General features: G+C 35.9%; 1 long non-coding RNA gene across 2 annotated transcripts in view; it reads left to right on the top strand.

The window, feature by feature from the left end:
- The window catches only part of LOC144287542 (uncharacterized), a 73,941-nt gene that overhangs the window by 3,265 nt on the left and 55,940 nt on the right, over positions 1 to 14,736 (top strand). For both annotated transcript variants that reach the window (XR_013355326.1, XR_013355327.1), the window contains 2 exons: positions 8,753 to 10,442; positions 13,906 to 14,005. This is a non-coding gene — a long non-coding RNA (uncharacterized LOC144287542). The remainder of the gene's footprint in view (positions 1 to 8,752; positions 10,443 to 13,905; positions 14,006 to 14,736) is intronic.

The following is a 14,736-nucleotide window of genomic DNA, read 5'->3' as shown; positions in this document are numbered from 1 at the left end:
TGACAATACCATATTGTTAACTATGTTGTACAGCAGATCTCTAGAATGTATAGCTATAACTTTATACCAATGAAATAAGTCAGTCACAAAAGGACCATTCATGATTCCATTTTTAGGAGGTACCTAAAATAGTCAAATTCATAGAAGCAGAGTATAGAATGGTGGTTGCAGGGGATAGGGGCATGAAAATAGGGAACTTGTTAAGTGGTCATTATGTATTTTTAAATTTTCATCACTAAAGATTTCTAAGAGGTCACTCAACAAATTTCCCTTCACAGATTACTTGCCAAACAGCTGTTGATTCAAGCCCAACCAGTACTTCTACAACCCTATTCTCAGCAGCTTCTGATAGGCAGTTCTTCAGACCTCCAGCCATCAGCCCCTTGTGGCAAGGGGCTTCCAAATTTCCACTCCTATGTTGAAGTAGCCCTCCACTCTGCCTGTGGATGCCTTTGTAATACCAGTTGCTACATATTTTAGAGGTGTACTAGGGAGGAATAGAGTCACTATGCTTCTTGTGAGGAACCCATAGATTTAGGAAGCCAGTGGGTTCCCTGATCAAATCAGAGTTCTGTTGTAAAAGTAGAAAGGAAATGGATGGCAACTAAGCCATCCACAGTATATGCTATAGCACTAGGTGATATAGAAGTCCTTACTATATGTGATAGCACTACGAATGATCTTTTATGTGTGACCTTCCCCAAGGAATTCCTACATGTTTTATAAATCCTGAGTGTTTTTCACTTATAAGTTTAGCTAACAGCAACAATAGGAAGCTGTGCTGTCCCTTGCAAGTCACTGCTTATTATTCAGTAACTGTTCTGGCTATTGTTCTCAAAATATAGATATATTCCTTATCCATATACTCTTCAATCCTTATACTGGATAAGACCAGTATAAGACAGATAAGACCAGTCTTTTTGTTGTTGTTGTTGTTAAAGATTTTATTTATTTATTCATGAGAGACAGAGAGAGAGAGAGGCAGAGACACAGGCAGAGGGAGAAGCAGGCTCCATGCAGGGAGCCCAACATGGGACTCGATCCTGGGTCTCCAGGATCATGCCCTGGGCTGAAGGCGGCGCTAAATTGCTGAGCCACCTGGGCTGCCCAGATAAGACCAGTCTTAAAGTCCAGCTGTACTTTACTGAGAAGTTAAAGAGTGCAAAATAGAATGCAATACAGGAGTTTTTTTTAAGAACAATGAAAATATAAAACTGAATATGTTTCTTAGAATCCATGAACTGCACAAGATTTTCTATTGCCTTTCTTTTCCTTAGACTTTTGACTGCTGTTTAGTTATAGAAGTCAGTGTCTTTGAACCTTAATGAGATTCCTTAATCATTTCCTCCCTAGTTGGAGCCCAGCCTCTCAACTCTACTGTAAGGTGAGGGGGGTGGGGAAGAATCTTCTACCCCTTGTGTAATTTTGTAAAATAGACTTCAACATCATAATCATCTTCCTGGCAGAGGAAATTTTTCCCAGAGGAAAACAATTCTAGACATTAATATACAGAGCAATTTGATATTGTTTCAGATCCTTATTTTCATTAAAAGAATCTTATTTCTCATTTATATCATCAAAGGCCCATTTAAGCGATTCCCACACTCCCACTTCTCCTAAAAGATGACCTTTTCCTCAAGAACTTTACCTCTAACTAGTAAAACTTAAGAATTACATTTCTCTTAATTCTAGCCATCCGTTATCAGATATTGGGGACAGGTCTCGGAAGACCCTCTGTAACAAGTTCCTTATAAAATGCATCTAGAATTAGTCTCTTCAGTAGAATATAGCATATATTTAGCCTTAAAGATAGCTAAACTGAGGAAGCCTTAAAGCAATATTGAGTATGATTAAATATATCACCAGATTTGCTTACCCTAGACAATAGATAGGAATATCTTTCTAATTCCAAAATCTTTTCAGAAATATGCCAGAAGTGTCCTTTCTTTGGCCAAGACATACACAGGACTTAATAAAGACAACAAAGGAGATTGTTGAGAATGACTCTATACACATAAACATGTGGGTGTTGAGTATATAAGTTTAAAATATTAATAAACTTTCTGATGTCTTCTGATCTCTTTTGTTCTTCATCCATTTCAATGGAACATAAAGTGTTCAATGCTCACTGTTCCAGGAAAGAATATGTTAGCCTGAAGCAGTTTCTTCTAACTTTTGAATTTTATGTAACTAGTCCTGAGCAGAGTAGGAAGAACCCAGGACATGAACAATAGGCTTTTGGAGAGCTACAGGGAGAAATAGAGAGTGTACAATGCTCTTTCAGACTGGGGAAGAAAGTGCCCAAATTATAGTGAGAAGGAGAGGATCATGTAAGCGGTAATGGGTAGATGGAAGCAATTTTCTTTGAAAAGCCTTTGTTTTCCTCTCCCATAATTCACGTCCAAGAGAGATAAAAATATACCAGAATGTTTGCACAGTCTAATAGCAAGAAAACATATACTTTGTTTTTCAGGTAGATCTAGGGGAAGAAGGAAAAGTTAGGGACCCAAGAAAAAAATGGATAACTTTATGAAGAACCTTAGTAGATGATCTTACACAATGCTATAGAGTTTTCTGTGTAGACACATAAGAATGATTTCCTTCAGTGGGACTTTGAGGATTGAAATGAGGGATGATTCAGTGTCAGCCCATATGCACTGACAACTAAGAACATGACAGGATGATGAATGTATTGGTAAATACCATCATGGACAGATGATGATGAGAACCAGATGGCATTCTTTCAGCAGCCAGTAACAAACAACCCAACTGACAATGACTTAAACAATAAGGACATTATTTACCGTTAGCAAGAACCCCTGAGGTCTGGTCAGTTTAACAGGACAATGATGTCATCAAAACCCTGGGTTTTTATATTCTTCCCAGTCACCCTCAGGTGTTGGCTTTAGTTCTGTTTTTGCCTCAAGGACCATTGGACAGCTACCATAGATCTTGGCATCATATTTACTAAACTGCCTCCAAAGAAAATAAGGTTACTGTCTTGAAAATTTACCTTTATTGGTGAGAGAGAAGCTTGCTTAGGATACCTAATGAAGTTTATCCATTTGTACTTTAGAGGACATGGTATACCTAGCTGAAGTGCAGGCAAAAATTAGTGAATTCTGTTGGCAAGAAAGCAAGGTAAAGGGAGTTTGGGGGAAGAGGAGAGAATGTATCTGGCAGGTAAAAATGTGTCAGCCATATTCATCATTGTGTACTTGTATACCACAACTATGGAATACACACAACCATGACCCTGAGAAAAAGCGAATAATTTATTCATTGACATTTATTTTTTAATATTGGCAGAATCATTTAAGTAAAAACAGAAGCAAGCCAAAAAAATACAGTAAGTTATATGAAAATATAGCTGTATTTCTTACACAATTATATGGAAAGGGAATCAAGATAAATATAATTGAGAAGGTAAAAACATGAAACCCTATGTATCATGTATTTTTGAGAGGGACAAGTATGCTGACATATTAGCTTATTACTTCCTATGGTGAAGGAAGAAAAACTGTCCATAAGTGACCCAAGATTTTTTTTTTTCTGCTTTGTCTAGATAATGAAGTAGCAGGGATTGAGATTCTTCTTTCTCTTAGCAGCAGTGAGGCTACACCTATGCCCCAGTGTCTTTCTCTGTATTATGGTTATAGTATGGTTGCCAGGTAAAGCACAGGAAGTTCAGTTAAATTTTAATTTCATAAAAAGCAACAAATACTATTTTAGTATAGGTATACCACTAATATTGCACAATGCATATTTAACTAAAATATTTGTCATTGATCTGAAGTTCAAATTTAACTGGGCTTTTTTTGCTTTTATTTGCTAAATCTTACAACCCTACCTTAACCAGAGAAATTGGAATCATCACAAGCTACCCAAGTCTCCAAGGGCTCCTAGGTATCCAGTTTTCCCAAAGATTACTTTTCAGCAACAATCACCTTAAATTCACACAATTTGGCCTAGAGGTAGCTGCAATGCAGGTTGTAACTATACCATTTTTTGTACTTGCCCTAAAAAAGGCAAAACTGTAGGGTGAAGGCTCCTTTCAATGAACTGTGTCCAGCGGAGTACCCTAGTGTTTATATCCTACTTTCTAAGATACTGGGAGATAGAAGCACCATGCCTTCTCTTGTCTCACTGACAAAGCCTCATATACTTTCCTTGCCTCCCTGATTCCAATCCCCCAAGAAGATATCTCTTACTTTTATGAAACTATATTCCACTCTTGAGCCAAGAGACAGGTATGATGTATGTCTGCTCTTCCCACATAGACACAGACTCATACTTTATTTCTTTATAACACATACAAAAAGACTAATTCTTAGGACAGTGCTTGACATATATGAAGCACTTAATAATTTTTTATTGAGTGAATGAATCAATTCATTTTACTTTAGGACTGGGCGTAACTCAAAGGAAATACATTTTAGAAAAATAAGGCTTTTGATATTTCTTAACTGCTTTTAGAAATGATAGGCTGAAGAAGCTCATATATAACTCCTACTAGACACTGATTTACTCTGATGAAGCATAACTTTATGGAGCTGAAACCTAAGTCTACTTGAATCCACTGATCAGAATTAATGCCACCTTTGATGGAAAAAATGGACAGTAGGTGAAACTTAGTAGATTTCAATAAGAACACTGCATTATTTCTGTGATATTCCTGCTAAAAATGCATAAAATGAATCTAAACTGTAATCCTGGGCAGCCCTCGTGGCTCGGTGGTTTAGCGCTGCCTTCAGCCTAGGGCCTGATCCTGGAGACCCAGGATCGAATCCCACGTTGGGTTCCCTCCATGGAGCCTGCTTCTGCCTCTGCCTGTGTCTCTGCCTCTCTCCGTGTGTCTCTCATGAATAAATAAATAAAATCTTTAAAAAAAATAAACTGTAATCCTGAGGAAATATCAGACAAACTCAAATTAAGGGACATTCTCCTAGTCCTGTCATTTTCAAAATTCTGAGTAACTGTTATGAACTAAATGACACTAATGAAAACCCTAACAAAAGCAAAGCTTGATCTTGAATTGGCTTATTTCATTATTGGAGCATTTAATGGAACTTAAATCCAAGTGTTAGATGGTAGCACTAACTTAGTACTAACTTCCTGATATTGATGGTTGTGCATTAGATAAATAGGAGAGTAGGTAGGAGACCCTAGTTTTGTCTGGTCCCAGGAATTCAGCTGGATAGCTATTAAGTCACCCTGAATACTGTGAACTCAACCAGATATCTAAGATAAGAACTGCTGCAGTTCTGCAAATAGAAAAGTGTCCACTTCTGTAAGAATGACAAGACAGAAAAACTCACCCCAATAAAAGAAAACAGGAGGTAGTACTGACTGCTAGGCACCTAATCAGTATGGATATAAGAAAGATGTCAGAAGTAGAGTTCAGAATAACAATTATAAAGATACTAGCTGAGCTTGAATAAAGCATAGACGACCCTAGAGAATCCCTTTCTGGAGAAATAAAGGAACTAAAATCTAATCAAGTTGAAATTAAAAAAAAAGGCTATTAATGAGATACAACAAAAAAAATGGAGATTCTAACTACTAAAATAAATGAGACAGAAGAGAGAAATAGTGATATAGAAGACAAAATTATGGTAAATAAAGGAGCTGAGAAAAAGAGAAATAACTACTGAATCATGAGGGGAAAAATTTGAGAGATAAGTGATACCATAAACAAACAATATAAGAATAATTGGGATCCCAAAAGAAGAGGAAAGAGAAATAGGAGCAGAAGGTATATTGAAACAGATTATAGCTGAAAACTTCCCTAGTCCAAGGAAGGAAAGTGGCATTCAAGTCCAAGAGGCACAGAGAAAGCCCCTCAAAATCAATAAAAATAGATCAATATCTTAACATTTAACAGTGAAGCTTGCAAATGTCAGAGACAAAGAGAAAAGCAGATCGGACAAGTGGTCCATAACCTATAAGAGTAGAAACATTAGAATGGCAGCAGACCTAGCCGCAGAGACCTGGCAGGCCAGAAAGAATGGGCATGATATATTCAGCACGCTAAATTTGAAAAATATTCATCCAAGAATACTTTATCCAGCAAGGCTATCATTCAAAATGGAGGGATAAAAAGGTTCCAGGACAAACAGAAACTAAAAGAATTTGTGATCATTAAACCATCCCTGCAAGAAATATTAAAGAGGATCCTTTAAGCAAAGAGAGAGCCCAAAAGTCACATAGACCAGGACAGAGACAATAACAGAAACAGTGATTTTACAGGCAATACCTTGGCATTAAATTTGTATCTTTCAGTAGTTATTCTGAATGTAAGTGGGTTAAATGCTCCAATCAAAAGACATAGCATATCAGATTGGATAAAAAAGACCCATCCATATGCTCTCTCCAGGAGACTCATTTTAGATCCTAAGACACCTCCATATTGAAAGTGAGGGGTTGGAAAATGTCCATGCTAATGGACATCAAAAAAGTAGCCTTCCATATATCAGATAAATTAGATTTTAAACCAAAGACTATAATGAGATGAGGAAGGACATATCATAATTAAAAGGTATATCCAACAAGAGGATCTAACAATTATAAATATTTATGCCCCTAACATGGGAGCAGCCAGTTATATAAACCAATTTATAACAAAGAAATACATTGATGATAATACAATGACATTAGGGGACTTTAACATCCACTCATAGCAATTGGACAGGTCATCTAAACAGAAGATCAACAAGGAAACAAGGGCTTTGAATGACACGCTGGACCCCATGGACTGCACAGATATATTCAAAGCATTGCATCCTAAAGCAACAGAATACATATTTTTCTCAAGTGCAAATGGGACATTCTCTAGAATAGATCACATACTGTGTCACAAATCAGGGCTCAGCTGGTCCCAAATGATGGGGATCATCCCCTGCATATTTTCAGACTCCAATGCTTTGAAACTTGAACTCAATCACAAGAGAAAATTTGGAAAGAACTCAAATACATAGAGGTTAAAGAGCATCCTACTGAAGAATGAATGAGTCAAGCAGGAAATTAAAGAAGAATTAAAATTAAATTAAAGAAGAAAAATTCATGGAAGCCAATGAAAGTAAAAACATGACAATTCAGAACCTTTGGAATGCAGCAAATGTGGTCCTGAGAGGGAAGTATATGGCAATACAGGCCTTCCTCAAGCAACAAGAAAAGTCTTAAATACACAACCTAATCTTACACCTAAAGGAGCTAGCAAAAGAACAGTAAATAAAGCCTAAATCCAGCAGGAGATGAGAAATAATATAATAAAGATTAGAGCAGAAATCAGTGATACAGAAATGAAAAAAAAATAACAGTAGACAAAGATCAACGAAGCTAGGAACTGCTTCTTTGAAAGAACTAATAAGATCAATAAACCTCTGGCCCAACTTATCAAAAAGAAAAGAGAAAGGACCCAAGTAAATAAAATCATGAATGAAAGAGGAGAGATCACAAAAACACCAAAGAAACACAATTATAAGAACATATTACGAGCAATTGTATGCCAGCAAATTAGGTACTCTGGAAGAAATGAATGCATTCTTAGAAACATATAAACTATCAAAACAAAACTGAAGAATTAGAAAACCTGAACAGACCCATAGCCAGCAAGGAAATTGAATCAATTATCAAAACTCTCCCAACAAATAAGAGTGCAGGGCCGAGTGGCTTCCCAAGGGCATTCTACCAATCATTTAAAGAATTAATACCTATTCTTCTGAAACTGTCTTGGAAATAGAAGGAAAACTTCCAAACTCGTTCTATGAGGCCAGTGTTACCTTAATTCCAAAAGCAGACAAAGTTCCCCCCAAAAGGAGAATTATAGACCAATATCCCTGATGAATGTGAATGCAAATATTTTCACCAAGATACCAGTAGGATCCAACTGTACATTAAAAGGGCTATTTACCATGACCAAGTGGAATTTATTCCTGGGCTGCAAGGGTGATTGAACATCTGCAAATCAGTCATTGTGATACATCACATTGCTAAAAGAAATAACAAGAACCATATGATCCTCTCCATAGGTGCAGAAGTATTTGACAAAGTACAGCATCCTTTCTTGATTAAAACTCTTCTCAGTGTATGGATAGTGGGAACATACCTCAATATCATAAAAGCCATGTACAAAAAGCCTATTGTAAGTATCATTCTCAATGGGGAAAAACTTGAGAGCTTTTCCTGGAAGGTCAGGAACATGCAGGAATGTCCACTCTCGCCATCTCTGTTCAGCATAGTACTCTAGAAGTCCCAGCTTCAGCAATGAGACAAGAAAAAGTAATAAAAGGCATCCAAATTGGCAAAGAAGAAGTCAAACTCTCGCTCTTCACAGACATGATATTCTATGTGCAAAAGCCAAAAGAGTACACTCTATAATTGCTAGAACTCACAGGAATTCAGCAAAGTGCAGAATGTAAAATCATACACAGAAATCAGTTGCATTTCTATACATTAACAATGAGACAGAAGAGAAATTAAGAAATTAATCCCATTTACAATTGTACCAAAAAACTTTAAATTACCTAGGAATAAACCTAACCAAAAAGGCAAGCGATATGTATTCAGAAAACTATAGAACACTCATGAAATAAATTGAGGAAGACACACACACAAAAAAAATGGAAAAACATTCTATGCTCATGGATTGGAAGAACAAATATTGTTAAAATGTTTATGCTACCTAGAGTAATCTATACATTCAATGTAATCCCTATAAAATACCATCAAGTTTTTCTTTTTTCTTTTGCAGGGTAACTCAGAAGCCAGGTTTGAAGGTGACTTCCTTCCATTAGCCACAGTTTGAAGGTCTCCTGAAAAGTGTTGTCCTCATTGTTTGTGAAAAAGGGATGTAAAAATTAGTAAAGATTACTGATTATATTTCTTATAAAAATAACATTTAAGTGTTTTATTATGCAAAGATACTGTTTGTAATGTAGCTGCTTCTGCTGAGGGGAATCGACCGGTTAAGGTCTGGGAAAGGGGGATTTTTACTGTGTGTATGAATTGTGTACTGTGTGCATGCATTTCCCATTCACAAAAATAAATAATAGTTATATAACAATAGTCATTTTTAGTAGATATATGTCTAAATAGAGAATCACTGTCTCTTTTTGTGGTTCCAAGAGAAAATGGATTCTAAATATGGGAATATGTGGTGAGAAAAGAAACAAATGGACCACATTTCTTGTCTCCAGACAAGTTTAGCGTTTTGAGGTTGTGGATACTTTAAATCTTGGTATGCTTTCTTCAATCTATTTACTATTAGCCTTAGGACTAGTGTATATTATGCCTAAATTCCGATACTCTGCTGCCTTTCAGTTTTAGCTTTGTGTGTTATTTTCTATTTTAGGAAGTAACTATGAGTATTTTGTTATTTATTTATTTTTTATAACTGAGTATTTTAGATACATCCTGATTATGCATCATAGGCTTTTAGCCAAATGCTATTATATGTCAAAATTCATAGACAAATTATTAGAATTGCAGAACAAATGGAATTGACTTTAAATTTTGAGGTTGGAATGAAAAAAAATCTTTAATGATTTCATAAAGAACAACTCCAAAAGTGTAGCATGTAATTATAGAATGTTAGTAAACATACATAGATTGAACACTTTCGATAAAATCATGTGTAATGAAATGCTTTTAAATCATGTTCCAAATTCATTATAAAGTTATTAAATACCTGAAAACTGCTCTATGAGTAGTGAATATTCTATATATTGATTCAGATATATAAAAATCAGTTGACAGTCCACTGGTTTTTTTAGGCACACTCAGATTCTCTTTAAATATGAGAAATATAGCAATATGCTTCCTGTTATTCTAGGAATCAGATTCATAAAATGTAGTCCCAACACTGTCACTTAATATCTATGTTAGCAACAGGATATTAATAACAGGGCAGCCTAACTTACAGAGTGTAGTGAGCATAAAAATACATTTCACATATAATTTTGCAGCTGTGTTTTGAAAATCTTCTCATTCTATGAATATATATGATGATAGGAAATATAACACTGTATGGAGGAGTTTGTAGAAATTATAAACTGAAAAATTATCTGAATAAAATCAACTTCAATTCTCAGAATATTTTCTCATATATTAGCATGTGTGTATTCATGTGTTAAGCATGTCTCACTTGTTTTGTTTTCATTTAAATTCTCAGTTCTGATAAATCATACTAAATATCTTAATATGACTTTTTTATTGTGAAAATTGTTAATTTATTAATTGCTATAATTTTTTTCACTCCTTTCTATGTCATGCTAAAAAACACATAACATAAAGTACATCATTTTAACCATTTTTAAGTGTACAACTTAGTGGTGTTATGTATGCATATTGTGAAGTGGATCTCCAGAACTTTTTTTCCTGCAGAACTGGAACTCTCTACCCTTTAAGCAACAATTCTCATTTCCGCCATCATCCAGTTTCTGGTAACTACCATTTACTTTTTGTTTCTTTGAATTTCACTACTTTAGAGATATCATAAAGAATTTCAACTTGTAGTTTCATTGATGTTTTGCTGCTGTTTTTTTAATTCCTATTTATCTCTGCTCTAATATTTATTATTTGAGTTTTGATAGATTTTGGTTTGGTTGCTTTTTCCCCCTGCCTTTTCTAACTTTTTTCAAGTAAATTTAATTGTTGGTTTGAGATCTTTAATCTTTATTAAATTTGCACTTACAACTCAAAGCTTCCCTCTTCACACTGCTTGTGTGCTGCATGCAGTTCATAAGTTTTGTGATATTGTGCTTTTTGTTTTCATGTGTCTTAAGGTACTTACTACTTTTTCTTGTGACTACTTTAACTCATCTAAGAATGTGTTGTTTAAAAATGTATTGTTAGGTTTCCATGTATTTGTGGATTTTCCTGTTTTCTTTCTATTGATTTCTAGTATCTAGAAGTGATAATTTGCAGTATTACAATCTTCTAAAATTTGTTGAGACTTGTTTTGTGGCTTAACATAAGGTGTTTACTGGAAAATATTACATGTGTCCTTGAGAAGAATGTGTATTTTGCTGCGGTTGAGTGGAGTATTCTGTGTATATATTTGTTAGATTCTTTGGTCTATATTGTTGAAGCCCTCTATTTCTTTTTCTCTAGTTGTTGTATTCATTGCTGAAAGTGAGGTACTGAAGTCTCCTGCTATTCTGTTGTTTTCTATTTTATGTCAAAGTTATTTCATATACTAAGGGTTCTGATATTTGGCACATAAATATTTATACTTGTTACCTTATTTTATTTAATCATGTTATTTTCTTTTCTGTCTTTTTTAAGGTTTTGACTTAAAATCTAGTGTATCTGATATTCATGTGGTGACTACTGCCCTCTTTGGTTTACCTTTTGTATGGAATATCTTTTCCATCATTTCACTTTCAGCCTTTATGTGTTTTCATTTCTAATGGGTTTCTTATTAATGGCATTTGGTTGGGCTTTTTAAAATCCACTTAGCCAGTGTATGTGTTTTATGTTGGGGAGTTTAATCCATTTACATTTAAACTAATTGTTGATAGAAGACTTATTATTGCTGAGTTTGTTGTTTTCTGTTTTGTAGCTTCTTTGTCTTCCATTTCCTCTTACTGCCTTACTTTAGTTTTTAATAGTTTTTGTAGTGACATGCTTTGATTCTCTTTTCATTTCTTTTTATATATATTGTATAAGTATTTTGTTTGTGGTTACCATTGAATTTATATAAAATATCTTAAGGTTATTGCATTCTATTTTAAACTGTTAACAGTTTAACTGTAGTCACCTACAAAACCCTACTCTTTTACAGCATCATCCCCCCACATTTTGTTATTGATATCACAAATTTCATCTTTAAAGATTGTAAAATCAAGAGCTCAAATTTATATTTTTTAATGTTTTTGTAACTTAAGCTATATTTAAAAGTTAAAAGTGACCAATATTAAAATAAGAGGTTTCTAATTTTTGCCTATGTGTTTATCTTTAATGGAGAAATTTATGTTTTTGTATGGCTTCATGTTCTTACTAGTGTCTTCTCATTTCAACCTGAAGGACTCCTGTTAGCGTTTCTTGTAGAGTAGGTCTGATGGTAATGAACTTTCTCAGTTTTTGTTAATCTAGGAATCTTAATTTCTCCTTTTGCATTTAGTATTTTTTTGCTTGACAGTTTTTTTGTTTGTTTCTTTTGTTTTCTCTCAATACTTTGAATATATCACTCTCCCTTTTGGCCTAAAAGATTTCTGCTGAGAAATCTACTAATTATGAAATTTCCCTTATATATAATAAGTTGCTTTTCTCTTGCTACTTTCAAGACTCTTTCTTTGACTTTTGGCAGATTGGTTATAATGCATCTTTATGTGGATCTCCTTGAGTTAAATCTAGTTGGATTACATTGACCTTTTTAAATTTTTATATTCACTTATTTGTACAGATTTGTGAACTTTTTCAGCATTATTTCTCTAAATAAGATCTCTGCCCCCTTTATTTTCTTCTCCTTTGGTGATCCTATAATACATATTATAATACTTAATATAATAATGAAATTATGAATGTCATAATGAAATTATGAATAAAGCTGTTGTAAAGATCTATGGGGGAGCATCTGAATGAAAATATATTTTTTTAAAAGATTGTATTTATCCATTCATGAGAGACATACAGAAAGAGGCAGAGATGTAGGCAGAGGGAGAAACAGGCTTCCTGCAAGAAGCTTGATGTGGGGCTCGACCCTGGAATTCTGGGATCACGCCCTGAGCTAAAGGCAGTCACTCACTCAACCACTGAGCCACCCAGGCATTCCGTGGAAATAATTTTTTAAGTTTATTTGGGTAAATACCAAGGAGTGTGATTGGTGAATTCTATTGTAAGAATATACTTAGTTTTATAAGAAACTTCCAGATTGTCTTCCAGAGTGGCTCCACTATTTTCCCAAGACCAAAAAATTTGATTCCCTTTGATCTGCATCATTGCCAGTATTTGATGTTGTCAGTGTTCTGGATTGGCCACTCATAGCTATATAGTGATATCTCATTGTTTTAATTTCCATTTCCCTGATAACCTATGTTTTGGAGCAACTTTTCATATGCATTTTTGCCATATTTTTATCTTTGATGAAGTAAATGTCTGTTAAGGTCGTTGGCCCATTTCTGAATTGTGTTGCTCATGTTCTATTACTGAGTTACAAGAATTCTGAGTATATTTTGAGTGATAGTCTTTTATCATATATGTTGTTTTGCATATATTTTCTTTCAGTCTGTGGCTTTTAAAAAAACACCTCTTAAAAAACAAAAGAAACCTATTGACTGTCTTTTGCAGAGCTGAAGTTTTTCATTTTAATTTTAATAAAGTGCCTCTTATCAGTTCTTTCTGTCATGAATTATTCCTTTGGAGTTGTATCTAAAAAATCATCACCAAACCCATGATTATATTGATTTTTCCTGTGTTATCTCCTAAGAGTTTTACAGTTTTGCGTTTTTCTGCATGTGTATATACAGTTTTTAAAAAGACTACTCATTTGTTGAAAATGCATCTTTTTCCCCATTGTTTTGCCTCTGTTTCTTTACCAGAGATCAGTTAACTATTGTTTATGGAAGTCTATTTCTGTGCTACTTTGTTCCATTGATCTGTTTGTCTATTCTTTCACCAATACTGCTACTGTCTTGATTACTGTATTAATAGTAAGTGTTGAAGTTGGGTAGTGTCAGTTCTTTAAGTTTGCTCTTCTCCTTTAATATTGTGTTGACTATTCTGGATCTTATGCCTCTGCATATAAACTTTAGAATCAGTTTGTTGATATCTACAAAATAACTTGCTTAGGTTTTGATTGCATTGTATTCATAGAATAACTTGGAAGAACTGATATCTTGGGGGAGGGGCAAGGTGGCAGAAGAGTAGGATCCCCAAGTCACCTGTCGCCATCAAATTGCCTAGATAACTTTCAAATCATCCTGAAAACCTACAAATTCGACTTGAGATTTAAAGAGAGAACAGCTGGAATGCTACAGTGAGAAGAGTTCACGCTTCTGTCAAGGTAGGAAGATGGGGGGGAAGAAACAAAAGGCATCCAAGGGGGTGGGGCCCCGCGAGGAGCCTGGCTAAGGCCGTGGGGAGTGCCCCCATACAGGAAAGCCCCGTCCTGGAGAAGCAGGAGTTTCACCAATCTTCCCGTTCGCAGGGAGTTGGAGCAGGATCCCAGGAGGGGCGGGGATGCCCTCAGGCTCCCAGGGGCACTAACAGAGCACCTGCGCCACAGGGAAAAAGGGCTGTAGCGGGCAGAGCAGGATCCGGGAGCAGCTCGGGGGCAGCTCGGGCAGAGGCTCTGCACAGACAGAACTGCGAGGCTGGGCGCGCGATTCCAACAGCGCAGACCCGGGAGCTGCAGGGACACAGCCCAAGATCCGGCGCTCCCCCCCCTCCCCCCCCCAAGCAGAGGCTGGGAGGGCCCAGGACAGCAAGGACTCTCCAGCCTCTGGGGCGGCTGGAGCGGAGCAGATCAGTGGCCCCGCCCCCAGAGCATCCAGGCCCCTGCAGACTGAGAGCTCCATAGTTACTGCAGGAGCTGAATCCAGGCCTGGAGAGCTGGCCGCTGCTACTGTTGTTCCTCCTGGGGCCTCTCAGGATAAATAACCCCCACTGAACTTCACAGTGGCCTCACGGGATAAACAGGTTAAACTACTATCACCGAGCCCTGAACCAGGCTGAGGGCTGAGCAGGCCCCTCCCCCAGAAGACCAGCTAGAACGACAGGGGAAAAACAAATTAT

Source organism: Canis aureus, chromosome 17 (genome assembly GCF_053574225.1).
Source record: "Canis aureus isolate CA01 chromosome 17, VMU_Caureus_v.1.0, whole genome shotgun sequence".
Lineage (NCBI taxonomy): Eukaryota > Metazoa > Chordata > Mammalia > Carnivora > Canidae > Canis > Canis aureus.
This window is presented reverse-complemented; position numbering and strand designations above follow the sequence as displayed.